Source organism: Zonotrichia albicollis, chromosome 4 (assembly GCF_047830755.1).
Source record: "Zonotrichia albicollis isolate bZonAlb1 chromosome 4, bZonAlb1.hap1, whole genome shotgun sequence".
NCBI classification, from domain to species: Eukaryota; Metazoa; Chordata; class Aves; order Passeriformes; family Passerellidae; genus Zonotrichia; species Zonotrichia albicollis.
This window is the reverse complement of record NC_133822.1, coordinates 38,552,986-38,568,410: the sequence shown is the minus strand read 5'-3', so window position 1 is coordinate 38,568,410 and position 15,425 is coordinate 38,552,986. Positions and strand designations below refer to the sequence as shown.

At 41.5% G+C, this 15,425-nt stretch overlaps 3 non-coding genes across 3 annotated transcripts; 2 read left to right on the top strand and 1 right to left on the bottom strand.

Annotated features, from left to right (window-relative positions):
• Positions 1 to 9,995: 9,995 nt before the first annotated feature.
• On the top strand, positions 9,996 to 10,067 carry TRNAD-GUC (transfer RNA aspartic acid (anticodon GUC)). Its single transcript has one exon. It is a non-coding gene; the product is annotated as a tRNA-Asp (tRNA).
• A 98-nt stretch (positions 10,068 to 10,165) lies between these two features.
• TRNAD-GUC (transfer RNA aspartic acid (anticodon GUC)) lies at positions 10,166 to 10,237 on the bottom strand. Its single transcript has one exon. It is a non-coding gene; the product is annotated as a tRNA-Asp (tRNA).
• Positions 10,238 to 10,687: 450 nt separating this feature from the next.
• Positions 10,688 to 10,759, top strand: TRNAW-CCA (transfer RNA tryptophan (anticodon CCA)). The gene has a single exon. It is a non-coding gene; the product is annotated as a tRNA-Trp (tRNA).
• The last annotated feature ends 4,666 nt before the right edge of the window (positions 10,760 to 15,425 follow it).

Sequence of the window (15,425 nt, the reverse complement as noted above, 5' to 3'; positions counted from 1 at the left end):
CAGATAAAGCAAAAGTCACACATACAGGCAAAGCCAAATGAGGAATTCATTCACTGCTTCCCATGGGCAGGCAGGTGTTCAGCCATCTCCAGGAGGGCAGGGCTCCATCACATGCAAGGCTTCCTTGAGATGACAAACACCACCCTAAACATCCTCCACTACCTCCTTCTTTCCCCAGCGGTATATCTCAGCTCCTCCAGCATGTGGTCTGGAACACCCCTTTGGTCAGTGGGGCCAGCTGTCCAGCTGTGTCCCCTCCCAGTTCCCTGTGCACCCCTGGCCTCCTCTCTGGTGGGGTGAGAGTCAGAAAAGGTCTTGTCTCTGTGTAACTCTTCTCAGCAACAGCAAACACATCCCTGTGTTACAGCACTGTTTCCAGCACAAATCCAAACCACAGCCCCAAAGGAGCTACTGTGAAGAAAATTCACTGTCCCCCAGGCAAAAGCAGTGCAAGTGCCTACACAGGGAGGGAGTGCTCACAGTGCTCTCATTAAGGACTGCAGTCAGGAGCTAGGACAGAAGCAGTCACAGCGTGGGCATCACGTTGTCATGCAGAGAGGGATGAGGAGTGCAGGCACAGGCACCTGCTGGGATCTCTGACTTCCTGACAGTGTGCATGGCACACCTGCTGCTGTTGGACAGCCCTGACACCATCACACACCCCCATCCTCTTCCTGTACACCACATCCATCTGTTTAGAGCCAGCCATTGAACTGCCATTCCTCATGCATAACGTCATGCTGTTTTCCCTTCCAGAAAAGGACCTGTCAAAGGCAGGCAGCACACTGCACAACAATCATTTCTTGCCTCCATTATTTGAACACATAAAGGAAATATCATTTATGGGCTGGAGAAAACAGAGTTTCAGCCTTTCAAATTTCATATCCTCTTCACAAGTGTTCTATGTATATTTTCCTCTTTACAACTTTCACTACCTTGTTTTTCAAAACTCGTGAATCCTTTTTATTTCACTCACCAAAATCTCAAAGTAATTGTTTTACCACAGAGGAAGTTTAAATATGGAACTAGCACAAGGCAACACCCAAATTCAGAATGCATCCTGAAACACAAAGGCATTAGAATCTGAGATACGTATCTATCCTCAACATCCTTCTCCCAAGTATCTCAGCTGAAGTTCTGCATCCGGTCTGCAGAGCTGCAATGCTCTCCTGACCCTCCCTAAATTGAAGGAAACTCAGGTCTAGATTTAAACTTTACACACGAGCATGTCTCTTGTTAAGAGAGCAGAAATATTATGGGCCTGGTAGAGCCCATTTTTGAGTTGTTCTTTCACTTGCAAATGTAGGGAAAACAGATTGCTAGACTGCAGTTACAGGAGGTGGCATATGATAAGACTGAAAGCTATAGAGAATGTTCATAATTAATTCACCTAAAAACATTCCCAAAACCTGTACATTTTGTTTTTTAACCTCTCATCCAAAGAAAATACAATGTTATTCAATGAGATTGTCAAACTTCAGGAATTCTCTCCTGTGCATGCAAAGGTTTTTTTCTGAATAAGAGTGATGACCAGAAGATTGCTCAATGAATCCATTGCTCTATCTTCTGATACAACTTCTGCCCTGAATGTAAGTCTTTTGGTCAGATTCCCAGACTGACCTAAATAATTTTGCAAAGCTGCATCCCTTAAACTTTTAAATATTCTATGAGGTTGTACCAGTTGATGGACAATGCAGAAGTGATTTCAGGTTTAGGGACTGACATACCCCTAAGAGTTAAATATCTTTGTTCTTGCCTTCACGTTTGCCACTTATCCTGAAACTATCCTTAATATAACCCAGATCAGTACAGAGAAAAAATGCAGAAGATTGCATTCAGCATTGCACTGGAATTGAGCCCCTATACAAAGTGTTTGTTTTCCCTCCTTTGTTTGAAATAATGCCTTCAGGAAAAGATACATTCTGAAGATATTAATCCTTATTTATTTGATGTTGAGGGGGTTTATTTATTGATAGCAATTAACTACTATTAAAAATACTAATATAATTATTCCTTATAAGTGAATTTCTTATGATGAGTTTATATTTTTAAGTCTCTATAGGAAGCAGAGTTGCTTTACAAATAGTTGCTGACAATTTTACCTATTTTAGCTCTTTTTGCATGCAATTGTACAATTTTGTGTATCTAAGCCTTTTAGACACACTTTCTGGTTTCTAAATATTATTTTCATTCTTCTTCTCTTTTTTGCATTGTACAGGTGCCTTTGGCATGCACCAAACCTAGGAGTGCACTATCTATCAGGTTCTCTGATTAACACATACTGCTCCTGACAGTGCCTAGCTGAAAATAGTCAAACTCAGCTTTTAATCATATGTTATGAATGTTATTAATTACTTTCAATTCTTAATGCACAGTTGCAATAACTTTTGCCCTTTAAACATAGCTGAAATTTCTTATATACTCTAATGCCACAGAAGCTAGATTTATTTAAAAATTGGTAACTTCTGACTGGTCCATTTATTTTAAAAATAAAAAAGCATTGTCCAAAACTAGTGAGGTTTGTAGATGTAAAACAAACACGCACTGTGGAAATGTCAGGTAAGGAGTTTGCTCAAAAATATAGGACTTGTGCATAAGAAGAAACAAGATTTAACATTACTAAAGTCCGTATCAAATGTTTGACCAACATGTTGGACACATGCAATATATTACTTATCTGATGTTGTGTGTCTCACAGGTTAAAGAAATGTTCCAAGAACTTTGAGGTGTGCAGAATTATGTACTCTAGTCACAGCTCTCATAGTTCTTACTCATAATACTGTTGGTTGTGGAGTTGTTGTGAAAATCTGAATTAACCTGTCCAAAATAATTCTGAAAAGCTGAACTTTCAGACTCACTGGAACAGTAAGTTCATTTTTAAAAAGTTATCTCATAAGTTTGTTTAAATTCTTTTCTTTAAACAGAGAAGTATGGAGGGTCAGGATTTTTCCCATGTCAGACTGAGGAGAAATTTGATATCTTCAGCAGAATTTTGTCAAAAGTGTAAAATATTATTGATATTTAGCACTGAAACCCTTTCAAATAACTCAGTCTTAATGCCACTTAGAGAACAATGGTTCTAAAAATATCTTTAGCATTTCCCTTTTTACCTTTCTTAAACTGTGTCAGAAAAGACTGTGGCCCTTTCATCCATGTGAACAGAGAAGCCTACATAATTTCTTCTAATATGAACAGAATCTACAGAAAAAAATTTACTTTTCCATGTCTTCTTTTTTTCAAAGCCTCTAAAGTGCCAAAATTCAAAGTTTATCAGTATGTCAACCTGAGAATGTTTATGGAGTTAAATTGACAGAAAGTACTCCCTTTCTCTGGCTCCAGGCAAGAATTCCTGAGCCCTTGTAGCTATTAAAGACGAGGCAGGAGCATACATTCATTTGGGAAACCTACCATGTCCAGCAATGAGGACTTACACTGCAGAGACAGGGGACTGGGATGGAGTGATGATGCAAGTTTAAACATTTTTTTCCTCTCGGTCAGTCTTGCTACACTGAGAAAGGGCAACCACACAGTTGCCCAACTCTGGGTCAAAGGCTTAGTTTCATTTTTTTGCAAAGTCCTCAAAAATGTAAGTCCTTGCCACATGCATAAACAGGGGAAATAACAATTTCCCCATTTCCTGCTCTCTTTATCCTTTCTTTTCTCTTTTCTGTATTCATTATGAATAACAAATGGACACATGGACCATGGGCTGGATCAGCTCTGGTGAGAGCCCTCAGGATGCGAGTGGCAACCACTGCCAAGTGATTAATTTCGAAACGGAAATTCTCCTGTGAGCACTCTCTGTGAGAGACTGGCTGAGTTTTGCTGCCAAGTGAAACAGGCCAGTCCCATATTTATGACATTTTTGTAACCCCTTTCCTTTCCAAACACATACTAGCAAAATACTAGCCATGATTTCAGATAAGAGAATGTGAGGGCGGGGAAATTAAAGATGTTTTCTCCTGCCATTTTGACCCAGATTGCTAACATTTCATTCTATGAGCTCATTTTGAGTCAGCTGAATTGCATTTATGAGATATAATTCTCTTTTTGTCCCTCTATTTTTAATGTAGCAGTTATATAAAAGAGTAACCTCGCGTATCATCTATCAAACTAAGTGTGAGTCGGTAATTTTACTGACTGTAAAGCGCTTCAGAAGTCCACCAGAGGGAGCCAGTGCGATTCAAAACTTGAAAAGCTAAGTTCCCCCAAAAAAATAAGAAAAAAAGAATCAAACCCAAAAACCACTTAGGGAAAGATCATGATGCTGCAAAATTGCAGACTGAAAGAAATAAAGACTGATCTTCAGATGTATCGTGTTTGTGCCTTTTGAAGCAAAATTCTTCACATGCAAAATAACAGATAATGGAGATCAATAACATAAATTAAAATTGTTATTTTAACAACCATACTTATATTTTTTCCTCCAGGAAGTGCATTATTTTGTATTACAGTGCACTTTAACAATGCCTTATTTTGATTGTTTGTTATCACCCTGACAATGTCTCCCTCCAAATTCTGCCCCACACCAACACCTCGGCCTTTTGCTCATCTCTAAAACGGGCATCTCCAAACCAGTGGTTGCAGACCAGCATCTCCCCCACAGCAGCTGGGACAAAGCTGTAAAATGCCCTGTGACTCTACCTAGCAATGTATCTTATTTCTTTAAACACTTTTTCTTTGATTTTACTAGAATTAGGAGTATTCTGGTGATCATCAGGCAAATACACAGTAGAGTTAAGATCTGATTTCAAGTAGCTGTGCTCAAAGCATACAATGATTTGTCTGGAGTAAGATTGAACACAAAGTAGAAAGCATGACAAATGACAGTTTGAAATCTTCTACATGGTATATGAGGTAATGGAGCTTATATAAAGAGTGTAATTTCTGTTAGCAATCTTGCTTGAGGAGTTCAACTAGAGAAGAGCTTCAGAATGTGATTAATGTTTTGGGGAAAAATAAAAAAAGAAAAATATTAAAACGCCCAAAGGTGCTAATAACAGTCAGCAAAAGGCAAAGTTGACAACTTACTTATTTTAACAACCTAACTAGGTCAAAGCTGCCAGCACTCTAGCAATTTGTTGTAGTGCAGGCTACACTGTGGATTCCTGCCTGAAAGTGTGATTTCAAAGTTAAAGTCATTGCATATAAATTCATTTATAGTTTTGTAAAACCAATATGTTTAAAAGTCTCCCCATGCTCTTCACAATTTAACTGATGTCTTTGCATGTGCCTTTATTTCATGACATCTTTGTTGCATTATCTAACCTCACTCTGTGATGTTTCTTCCTGTATTAATTTCTGTGGGTTTGCCTATTCCATATTTTTCCTGTCTCTACACTTAATTTGGCTTTATTATTACCCATTATGACATTAGTGATACCTTTTTTTAAAATTTGAATGACAGTTGTTTACTTCTAGAATGGATATGATGTGAGAGTCGGTCCTGATTGTTCCATTATAACTGTATATTAGAGTATTTGATTTTTTCCATGTTTGTCCCTAGAATTTTCCTTCATAGGCATTGTGTGATGGGTCTATTTTGAGGCTAATCATTGACAATTTAAAGGTTCTAAGAAATGCCATATTTCAAAGCAAGTCAGAACAATAGTGAAATTTTTGAGTCTACTGCAGTTGTTCATCACAGCTAGAAAGGTTTGATTGTACTTGTAGTCATTTGGTAGACATACTGTGGTATCCAGACATACATTGCAATGGAATACTTAGATTAGTACACAATCTATTTGGATTTTGGAATGTCCTGATGTGTGTATAAAGACTTTGCTGGATAAACCCACTTTTGAGATTACTCTGAAACAATATATCTCATAAACAAAGAGAGGTTTATTCTGCACATAAACTTAAATTTTCTTTGTTTTAATTACCAAACCTTATTCTTCTATTTCTAAGCAGGACCTCTCTCAGTTTTTGCAATTGTAAAGTTGAAATTATTCATTAAAACCAGCTAGGTTTTAATGAAAACTCTACTTTTCCCAGCTTTCATTTTCCAATGTTTATGGTATTTCTTTAGTACATTTGTCTGCCAATCCCTTCTGACAAGTGATGAGACTGCAGATCCCCTCTGAGAAGGAATTTGTTCTTATTGGAAGCATCCACTGGATGTAAACCGTGCTATAGGAATAAAGATGGCGAGATGCAACTGTTGAGCTTTTTACCTAAACAGAAAATGCAATTCAGCATGGGCATTTTTTGTCTATTTGATTTCAAAATTCTTAAGACATAAATACTCAAGCCCTGAGATTTCTCCAACAAGTTTTTAAAAGAATCTATTTATTAGGGAGTTCACATGACTCAACAGGAAGGGGAAGCTGCCCAGCTGTGTGACTGCTTCTAGTACTGAAAAAGCTATGCCAGGGGAAATGGCCCCTTAACTAAATAATAAATAATTAAGTAATAAGGGAAAGCCCCTTAAATCCCTCCTCCCACTAATCCCCCAGGCACTGATGTACAGTGTCACAGTCCTCTTTACCCAGAATTTTTTCAGCTCTTCAGCTCTTAATTTCTCATGGGATGCCTGATCACACCTTCCCTTAAGAGATGTAAATGGATTTTTCTGATAACTTCTTAAACTTCATTTTAGCTAAATGAAAATACATTAGCACAGAAGGAGATCACTGAGTCGTACAGACCTCACTACAAACCCATTACACTGGACAGAAATTGTATAAGGCCAAAACTATACAGAAATAAGTCCTTTGAGTTAAGATGCCATTTGATAACTCATATGTTCTTACTGAAAAGCTCATTAAATCTTGTGCTGTGAACATCACAGAGTGAGGGTACAGACAGAAATTAAAAGGAAAATAAAACACAAAGAGCAGATGGAGTGTTGGATATGTGTGAATGGGCAGAAAGAAGAGCATACAAAATAGCTGTGAAGATTAATCAGAATCAAATATCTTCAAGTTGCGGCAGCTGTTCAGAATTGTGATATCCTAAAGACCCCACCCTGTAAAGGGCCTCTCTCCTCATCTAGGATTTGTGGTTTCTCATTGATTTGGAAGAATTCATTTCTGCAGCTCCATGAGGCTCCATCACTGATCAGTGATGCACCTCAACATGCCAATAACAATGTTTGTTACTTGCCAAGGCAAATGGCTATCAGCACGTGACTCAGGTGGGTGACATCAAATTGAGGGAAGCAGCTGATTCCCTCAAGGCCAGGGCTGTCCTTAGCAGGACACTGAAAGGCTGGGGATGTGGGCCAGTATGAATTTCTTCCAATTCAATTAAGACAAACATAAATTCCTGCACCTTGGATATAATAACTCAAGCAGCCAGGAGCTGACTGGCTGGGTAAACAGCAGCTTTACAGAAAAGTCCCAGTGCACAACAAGGGCAGCTTTGAGTGAGTGATTGCTCTTATAGCACCGAAAATGAGTGATACACTGGGAAATGTCAGTAACAATCTAGCTAGATCAAGGGAAGTGATCACTGCCCCCATCCCCTCCTGGCACTTGTGGCCACCTATGGAGAGCTGTGCACAGCCCGGCCAGGGTGACACAAGAAAGATCCCAACAAACAAACTACAATGAGTCCAGTGACGGGTCACCAAATGAACAGAGAGCTGGAGCACGTGACAAACAGGGAGACACTGAGAAAGGTTGGTCTGTTCAGCCTGAAGGAGATTACAAGATTATCTGATTTATGTCTTCAGCTACCTGTTGGGAGGGAATAAAGAAGATGGAGCCAGACACTTCTTGGAAGTGCAGGGCAAAATGATTAAGTTGCAACATGGCAAATTCCAAGGAGGGGGGTGTGGCATTCGCATTTTATGGAAAAATCCCTTCGCCCAGGAATTTTCTCCTGGGAAACTGAGAAGCCTCAGAGAAAAAAAGAAAACAATAATTATCTGATTTGCTTCTTCTGTCTTTTGCTCCTTTGGAATGTGTTTGGAGATCATTTACCAACAGGTGATTGTTTCATTGATTCCTGCTGTGGGTTGTTTTCACTCATTGGCCAATTGGGGCCAGGCTGTGGCAGGACTCTGGAGAGAGTCACAAGTTTTCATTATTATCTTTTTAGCCTTTTGTAACTATCCTTTCTGTATTCTTTAGTATATTATAGTTTAGTATAGCATTCTTTAATATATTATAGTATCATAAATAATAAATTAGCGTTCTGAGAACATGGAGTCAGAGTCATCATTCCTTCCTGCCATGGGGCGCCCTGCAAATACAATAGAAGGGTATGTGGAAATTCTTAACAGTGAGGGTGGACAACCTGTTGTGGCAAAGAGGTCGTGGAATTTCCCATCCATGATGAGATTCAAAACTCATCTGGACATTTTGCCAGATGAGCTTCAGCTAAGTAAGCTGAAGGGGAGGTAACTAGCATGCAGCCACAAAGATGTGCTAGATGGCAGCCCTGCTCCTGCCTGTGGCTCTAATGGGCCTCTTGCAGGTGACTTTCACCAGTCATGTTTTAGCAGCCTCCAGGGACAAGCTAAACACAGAGCTGATGCAATGATGAGGAAACTCTGCAACAAGGTTGTTAGAACTGGACACATGAAATAGCTGCATGTAGATCCTGAGGAGAAGATGGAGCCTCCACAGATCCTGGAGCTTTGATCATAGATCCCAGTACCTGTTCTGCTTTGCATTTGCATGTCTCTGTGAGAAATCAACAAGGAATGTATTTGCTCTGTAACTGCAAATCATTGTAGCCTCATAATAGTCCATCCACTTCCAAACAGCCCTTTTGCTGTGCTGACTCACACCCCCATGTCTCTTCTTGCTCCACTTCTTAAGTATTTTTTGATAAGTCATCTTCTTCTTTGGGGTACATAAAGATGTCTGAAGCTCAGCTCCCTGACCACAAGGGTTAATGAACAGAAGGAAGTGAGAAATTGCAGGCAAAAAGGTCTAAACTACGTGTGTGTGATCCTATAAAATGCAAACAGGCAATGTTTGATCCACCAGAAAGTCTCCCAGCTTCAAGCAAACAATTAACATATTTTGAATAAAATTTGAACATGAACAGCAAGTGCAGACCAGCCTGGAAACACGGGTTTTGATCCTGCTCTGGGAGGTTTAAAGCCTATCACCAGACCACAGCCCTACAATATGGCTCATTACACTACATCTGAAGTCTTGAAATTGTTACAAGACTGTGGTTGGTATTTTTCACTTTCCAGGACAAAATTTACATCTGTTGCATCCACTGAGAAGCACATTCAAACGTGTAAATGAGTTTAAATTCCCAGAAATGCATTATTTAGAGGTCACTTATATTTAGAAGTCTTCATAAAGGAAGCTGTTTGCTCTTTAGCTTTGATTATCTGAAAAAGCTAAGCTGGGGTTCATTTATGCTAATACTAGCAGTAGCGGGCCATCAAAAGAGAACACCATTTGCTCCGAACGCTTGTTTATTATGTGGTGTTAATTCTTCATCTCAGAAGTCAGCAAAGTAAATATAGTTCCTTGTCTAATGTCACTGTCGTACAAACTTACAACCATGTTTCTGCTGACCGGGTCAACATCGAGCCAGATGGTCAGCCCGTGTCCTTCTGCCTTCTACTCTCAAATCTCAAAGTAGCTGGTTTCCATTTCCCTCGTTCCTTTTTAGGTGGGTAAGGAGCAGGTGCTCCGGTTCCTTCACCTCAAGGACTGCTGACTCCAGCACTTCTCAGGTTCCCGTAAAAAGAAACTCTGCGTGAACGAGATGCAGAACTACAAACGCAAAGACACCCGAGCTGGCGGTGCTGCTCCGCTCCCCCCGCCTCCCGCCGGGCACTTCCCTCCCGCGGCAATTTCCAGCGATCCGTGCCCGCAGCTCCGCGTGCGGCTGCGCGGCGGGGCCGCAGTGGGGCGGGTGTGTGCGGAGCTGTCCCTGTCCCCGTGAGCCTGTGCATGTCCCGGTGAGCCCGTGCGGAGCTGTCCCTGTTCCCATCCCTATGGCGCTGCCCCGCCAGCCCCACCCGAGCCCCCGGCAGAGCGGGAGCCGCCCCTGCGGGGGGAGACACTGTGTTTGACTCCTCGTTAGTATAGTGGTGAGTATCCCCGCCTGTCACGCGGGAGACCGGGGTTCGATTCCCCGACGGGGAGTGCTGCGCTTGCGCGCCTGTTTTTATTGCTCCACCCCGCGCGAGCCTTTTTTATGAGAAAAGGCGCCGCCCGCCGGCAAGAAAAACAATGATTGCGGCCTCCCCGTCGGGGAATCGAACCCCGGTCTCCCGCGTGACAGGCGGGGATACTCACCACTATACTAACGAGGAATTGCCTGGTAGAACACGGCTGCGGGACTGCTTTTATGAGTAAATCCCCACAACCGTGTCCCTCTGGTGGATTATCAATGCTGCGCTGTGGGCGGAGGGACAGCAGGGGCGACCTCCGACAGCGGGAGCATGAACCCACGAGCCTGCGTAGGGCGGCAACGGCGCGGGAGGCGAGCTCAGCACCACCAGGGAGCGGGGGCGGAAGGCCCTTGCTGCTGCGGACCACTAGCGGGGGTGTGGGTGGGGAGAGGTGGCGTGCTTGCGAGGGAAGGCGGTAACGGAGCAGTCCCGGAGCAGAGAGGCCGGAGCAGGGGTGCGGCGGCGGCGGTGGGCAGGGTCCGGGGCCGCCCCAGCCCAACCCGCCCCCATCCTGCCCCTCCGGCAGAAGGGCTGCACTGCCAGCGGCCCTGGCGGCCGAGTTGTAAGGCTCTGATTGCCACTGCCCAACAAGACCTCGTGGCGCAACGGTAGCGCGTCTGACTCCAGATCAGAAGGCTGCGTGTTCGAATCACGTCGGGGTCATTAGCTTTTTCCGTCTTTTGTTGGCTTTTACCGCCTTCCTCGCGCCTGAAACCGAGGAACGTTATTGTTGGTTGGTGTTTTTTAATGTTTTCCCTTACAGCTTAAGGTCTCATCTTTTGCTTGAGGCTGAGAGGGCAGCGCGACACAGAGGATAAAACGAGGGTCAAGGCAAGATCCCATTGGATAAAACTGTCATTGTTTTGTTTATGGCCTTTGTGTGTATTGGTCTGGCAGATTAACACGCTTAAACACAAAAGGCAAAAATGTGTCAAAGGTTTACTTTATTAAGGCAGCCGACTCTGTGGGAATGATGAGAAAACTTCAGAAAGTTGCATTAAAAGAGTAACTTTCAATTTTAAAGGGGTCAGAGGGCCCAAAAATGGAGATATCATGTTTTCAGTACAGAAATTCACATAACTAAGAGTAAAGGCAGAAGCAGCAAATGGTCTGATGGAGCCAAGAGTTCAGAGAGATCTTGAGAACCCCACAGAAGAATGAAACCCTGACAGGGAGAGAGAGGGGACCAGGGTGCCGGTGGGGGGAACCCCCGATGGTGATGGGGGCAGGCTGCAGAACAGAAGAACTGAAGAACTTTCTCTCAGTAGCTATTTCCACATGCTGAGATTGACAGGTACCCACGGCAGAAAGGCACAGAGAGGACTTAGCTTTGATTTAGACATGAGATAGCAAGTCTTACTTCAGTGATTTAGATGGACTGGAAAGTTTGACACTTGATGAAATTTAAATGGGAGGAAAACAATCGTTTGTCAAGGGCCTTAATCGAGAGAGAATGCCAGAGATACAATTCTCACTTTGTAAGACTGATTACTAGTGTTGTAAACCACAGAAGAAAATGAATACAGAAGTCTTGGAAATCATACTCAGCAGACTCAACAAATTATGTGGGGGTTATTAAACCAAATACATTGGCTTTTACAGGCTATTGTTTGTTCTATATACCCTTAAAACCTTTTAAATACAGAAATTCTGGATCTTCCTTAAGCGATCTGTTGCAGAACTTTGCTATTCCTACAATTACAAAATTAGCATGTGTAGTTTAACCCTGATGTCTCTTTTGCCTAGACTTAAATCCAGCCCTCATGTCATTGCACTGGAGAACAGTTTCTCACTTCCTTTTTATAGGTACTTCTTACATATTTGAAATTTGTTATGCCTCTCTATAGACGTTCCAGCATAACAGACTATGTTTGCTGGGCCTCTGATTATTTTATCGCTTGCCTCTGGAGCCTTTCCAAACCAGCTGCATTTTTAAGCGCTCAGAACTGGTCACAATATTTCAGCTGACTCAGATTTTACCAGGTCTGAATGGACAAGGAAGATTGTCTCACACGTTGTGCTGAGAGGACTTTCACTTAGTGTGGTTAGTCCTTTTTTTTTCTTTAATGCACAATCTGTTAGATGCATGCATTTTGTATGAGATGCATCATCTGTCAGATGTATCCCTGGTCCCACACAGTACCTTATCTCTCAGCCTCACCACCCACCGGAGAGCTGGATGTAAGAAGTGGCAGCAATCTGCTTGCATTCCTGTACCTCTGCCAAAGCAGGTGGCCCCTCTAAACAGCCCATCTTGCTCTGCCCTGCCCATCCCTGCCTGTGCCTTTCCCTCCTTACACTTGGATCACATCTTGCAATGCCATTGCAGCAGCTGCCAGCTCAGCATGAGAATCTGGTGGCACAATTACTACATCCAACACAGGAAAAGCACCAGGAGCACATGGCCTGGGACAGGAGAGAGCAGGATCATCCCCTTTGGCAGCAACCACAAATACTAGTGGTTCAATTTAAGACTTTGTCAGCTGTTTTTTTTGGGAGGAGAGTTCACTGTCCCTAAATCAAAATCATTTAGTGATGTTTCAAAACTAAATGAAAGAACTAAATGTGCCTTAGCTACCTACAAACTCTCCCACTCAAGTTCCTGTTGGTGAAGTGGGGATAACAGCTCTTTGACTTTACAGATGTTTTATCAGTTTGACTCCATTAAATCTGAGGCATCCAAGGATGCCAGGGGGTATTTGTCTCTCACCAGCATTTCAACAGCCCATGTGCTTCTGTGCTTTTTGTCTCTTCCTGACTTTAAAATACTGCATTTTGTAACCTGACTGTTCTCTTAACACAGATGTTTTTTCAAATGCAAATGTTACTAGCTAAATATAGACAAAAACTAAAATCCATTTAAGCCTCAAAAAACAGTGGAGCTAAAGTAGTAGCTCATATATGGTAAATATAACTATTGTATGTGTTTAACAGAAATAAATATCCAAATAATTCAGGTTTGGAAATTATTCAGTGTAGAAAACCACCCTGAAAACTGCCCATTTCATTTTTGCCAACATGCTTAAAGAGGAGTTGACACTTCTGTTTTTAATCCTTGTTGGTATAGGCCTTTGATTATCATAAGATCAGCAGTAAGAGGTTTTAAAGCAGTTGTACAATTTTCTTTCCTTGCCTGGGCACAGCCATACAGTGCTGGGCATCCCCTTATTCACCTGTGTGTTCACTGTTTCAGGTGACACCAGCAGAGCAGCGTTCCCAGTGGCTGCCAGCTCTGGAACTGCTCTAGAAGCAATATGCTCCATCATACTAAGGCATGCTTTCTTTCTTATCACTTTTCCCTTTCTACTTCAAAACCAGACAATTCTAATGAGAAAACTAGACTTATTAAAAAGTCACCTAATTTTTCTAAATTAATCAAGACTGCGAAAAAGAAATCATTGATTCTAGAAAGTACAGTTATGCTATGCTATAATGATTAGACAACTGCTTATTTTATTTCTAGTAAAGCTTTCCAGTTTCTATTGTATTTCTCAAAGGGAATATCATTTTCACAGTGAAACCTGCCAAGACTGAATTAATACTTCCTACAGCTTTTTTACATTTCCTTATAAGCTCAGTCTAAGACAAGAGCATGTCTGTAACATTTGCTTTAATGTCTTTGCTATGAATTTATAGTCATCATGTTATCTGTTGTGAGACAAATGTTACACATGAATGCAAATTATTCATCTAAACTTCATTATAGGCCATTTCCAGACCCTCCACTTAATTTAGGTTACTTTTTTGAAAGCACATTTATAGAAAAATCATTTTTTCAGCATACTGTAACATAAACAATTTGTCTTATTTTTATGGTTGGCATTAGAGGTTAGAAATCACAAACTTAAGGAAACTCAAGCCAGAAATCTGAGACAGTTTAAAAGGCATTCAGTGTTTTCATGTCAAAGATGAATGTATGCTTGAAAAATATCTTTCTCACACTCAGGAAAGCGAAGAAATTCCAGACATTTGGGAGGGTCCTACAAAGGAAGGATTTTTGGCTTCTCCTTTCAGCATATTTCACATTTTTAGGCAAGCTTAGAACACTTTTTTAACCACCGGAAATGGCCATAGTCTCACAACATTTTCACATTTTTTTCTAAACTTTGCCTTTGTCAGCACTTATACTGACAAGTGGTAAACTGTAACTACCTGTTTCTCAGGTAGAGGCAGGTATTCTGGTCTTCAAACACCAGAACTTGCAGTTAGGGATAAACATTCAAGTACTGGAAAGCTTCACAGAAGCATGGTAAAACAACAGTTCCATGCTCCAACCTTTAACAGCAAATTATTGAATAGGCATAGGGACCAGAGACTTCTTATTTGTGGGTTCACCCCCCCACCCCCCACTGTAACAACATTAGAAAGATTTTTAGAGCTCATTCATAATGAACTCATTCCCTTCATCCCTTTGACTGCTGCCTCATGCTACAAAACGTGACTTCCTTTTTTCTTCAAACAGAACAAAGAATAAAGGTGCAGGTGTAGTAAGGTTGAATTGTGGTGACACCTGCAGGTTCCAGTGTCAATTATCACGTGTTTGCCCATTTAGGTGCTTTCTTATGCTACTTTCCCTGTCTTTGCCTTGCCTGGGAGATGCCTGTTGGTCCCAAAGTGCAACAGTTCCAGGTGCAGAACCAATAAAGGGCAATTTTGTGCCAAGGACTGTTGGGGACTTGGCTTCCCAGAGAAGTCTATTGCTGCAAAGAAGAGTGACACTGAAGTACTGTATCATGCTTCTTTAGGTTTGGCTGCTTTGGAGGCAACTAGAGGTAACCAATAAAAGAGTTCTGTGTCAGTGCAAGGCAGTTGCATCAGGGTAACAATATAATAGAGAAGCAATTCACAATAAATACACTTTTTCTTTATAGTTGGGGAAAATAACTTTTAAAATTTAAATGGACTGTAAATATGAACTTTAAGCAATGTTAATGAAAGTCACAACCTCAAGTGGCTCAGCAACAACAGTACTGGAGTTTGAACAAATAGCCAAAACATATGATATGTTTTTGCTATCTTTATGCTTCTGTGCCAGTTTCATCTGGCAGCAAAAGCAGAAAAACACAGAGCCAAGATAAGACAAGTCAGCCCATCCATTTGTTTTGACCAAAGCTGAACTGTGAGTGTGACTGTAGGGATTTACGCCTTCATACCATATTCCTGTAGGGTTTTTTTATGCTACATTTAATGCATTAAAACCAGGCCTACCATCAGTGTAGACTTCAAGCTCAGCAGTTGTACTTCTTTCCACTCCTAAACTGTCACTGACAAGAAAAGCCAGCACCAGCTGTATTGCAGAATCTGAACAGTACAGTGAGTGGAGAATTGT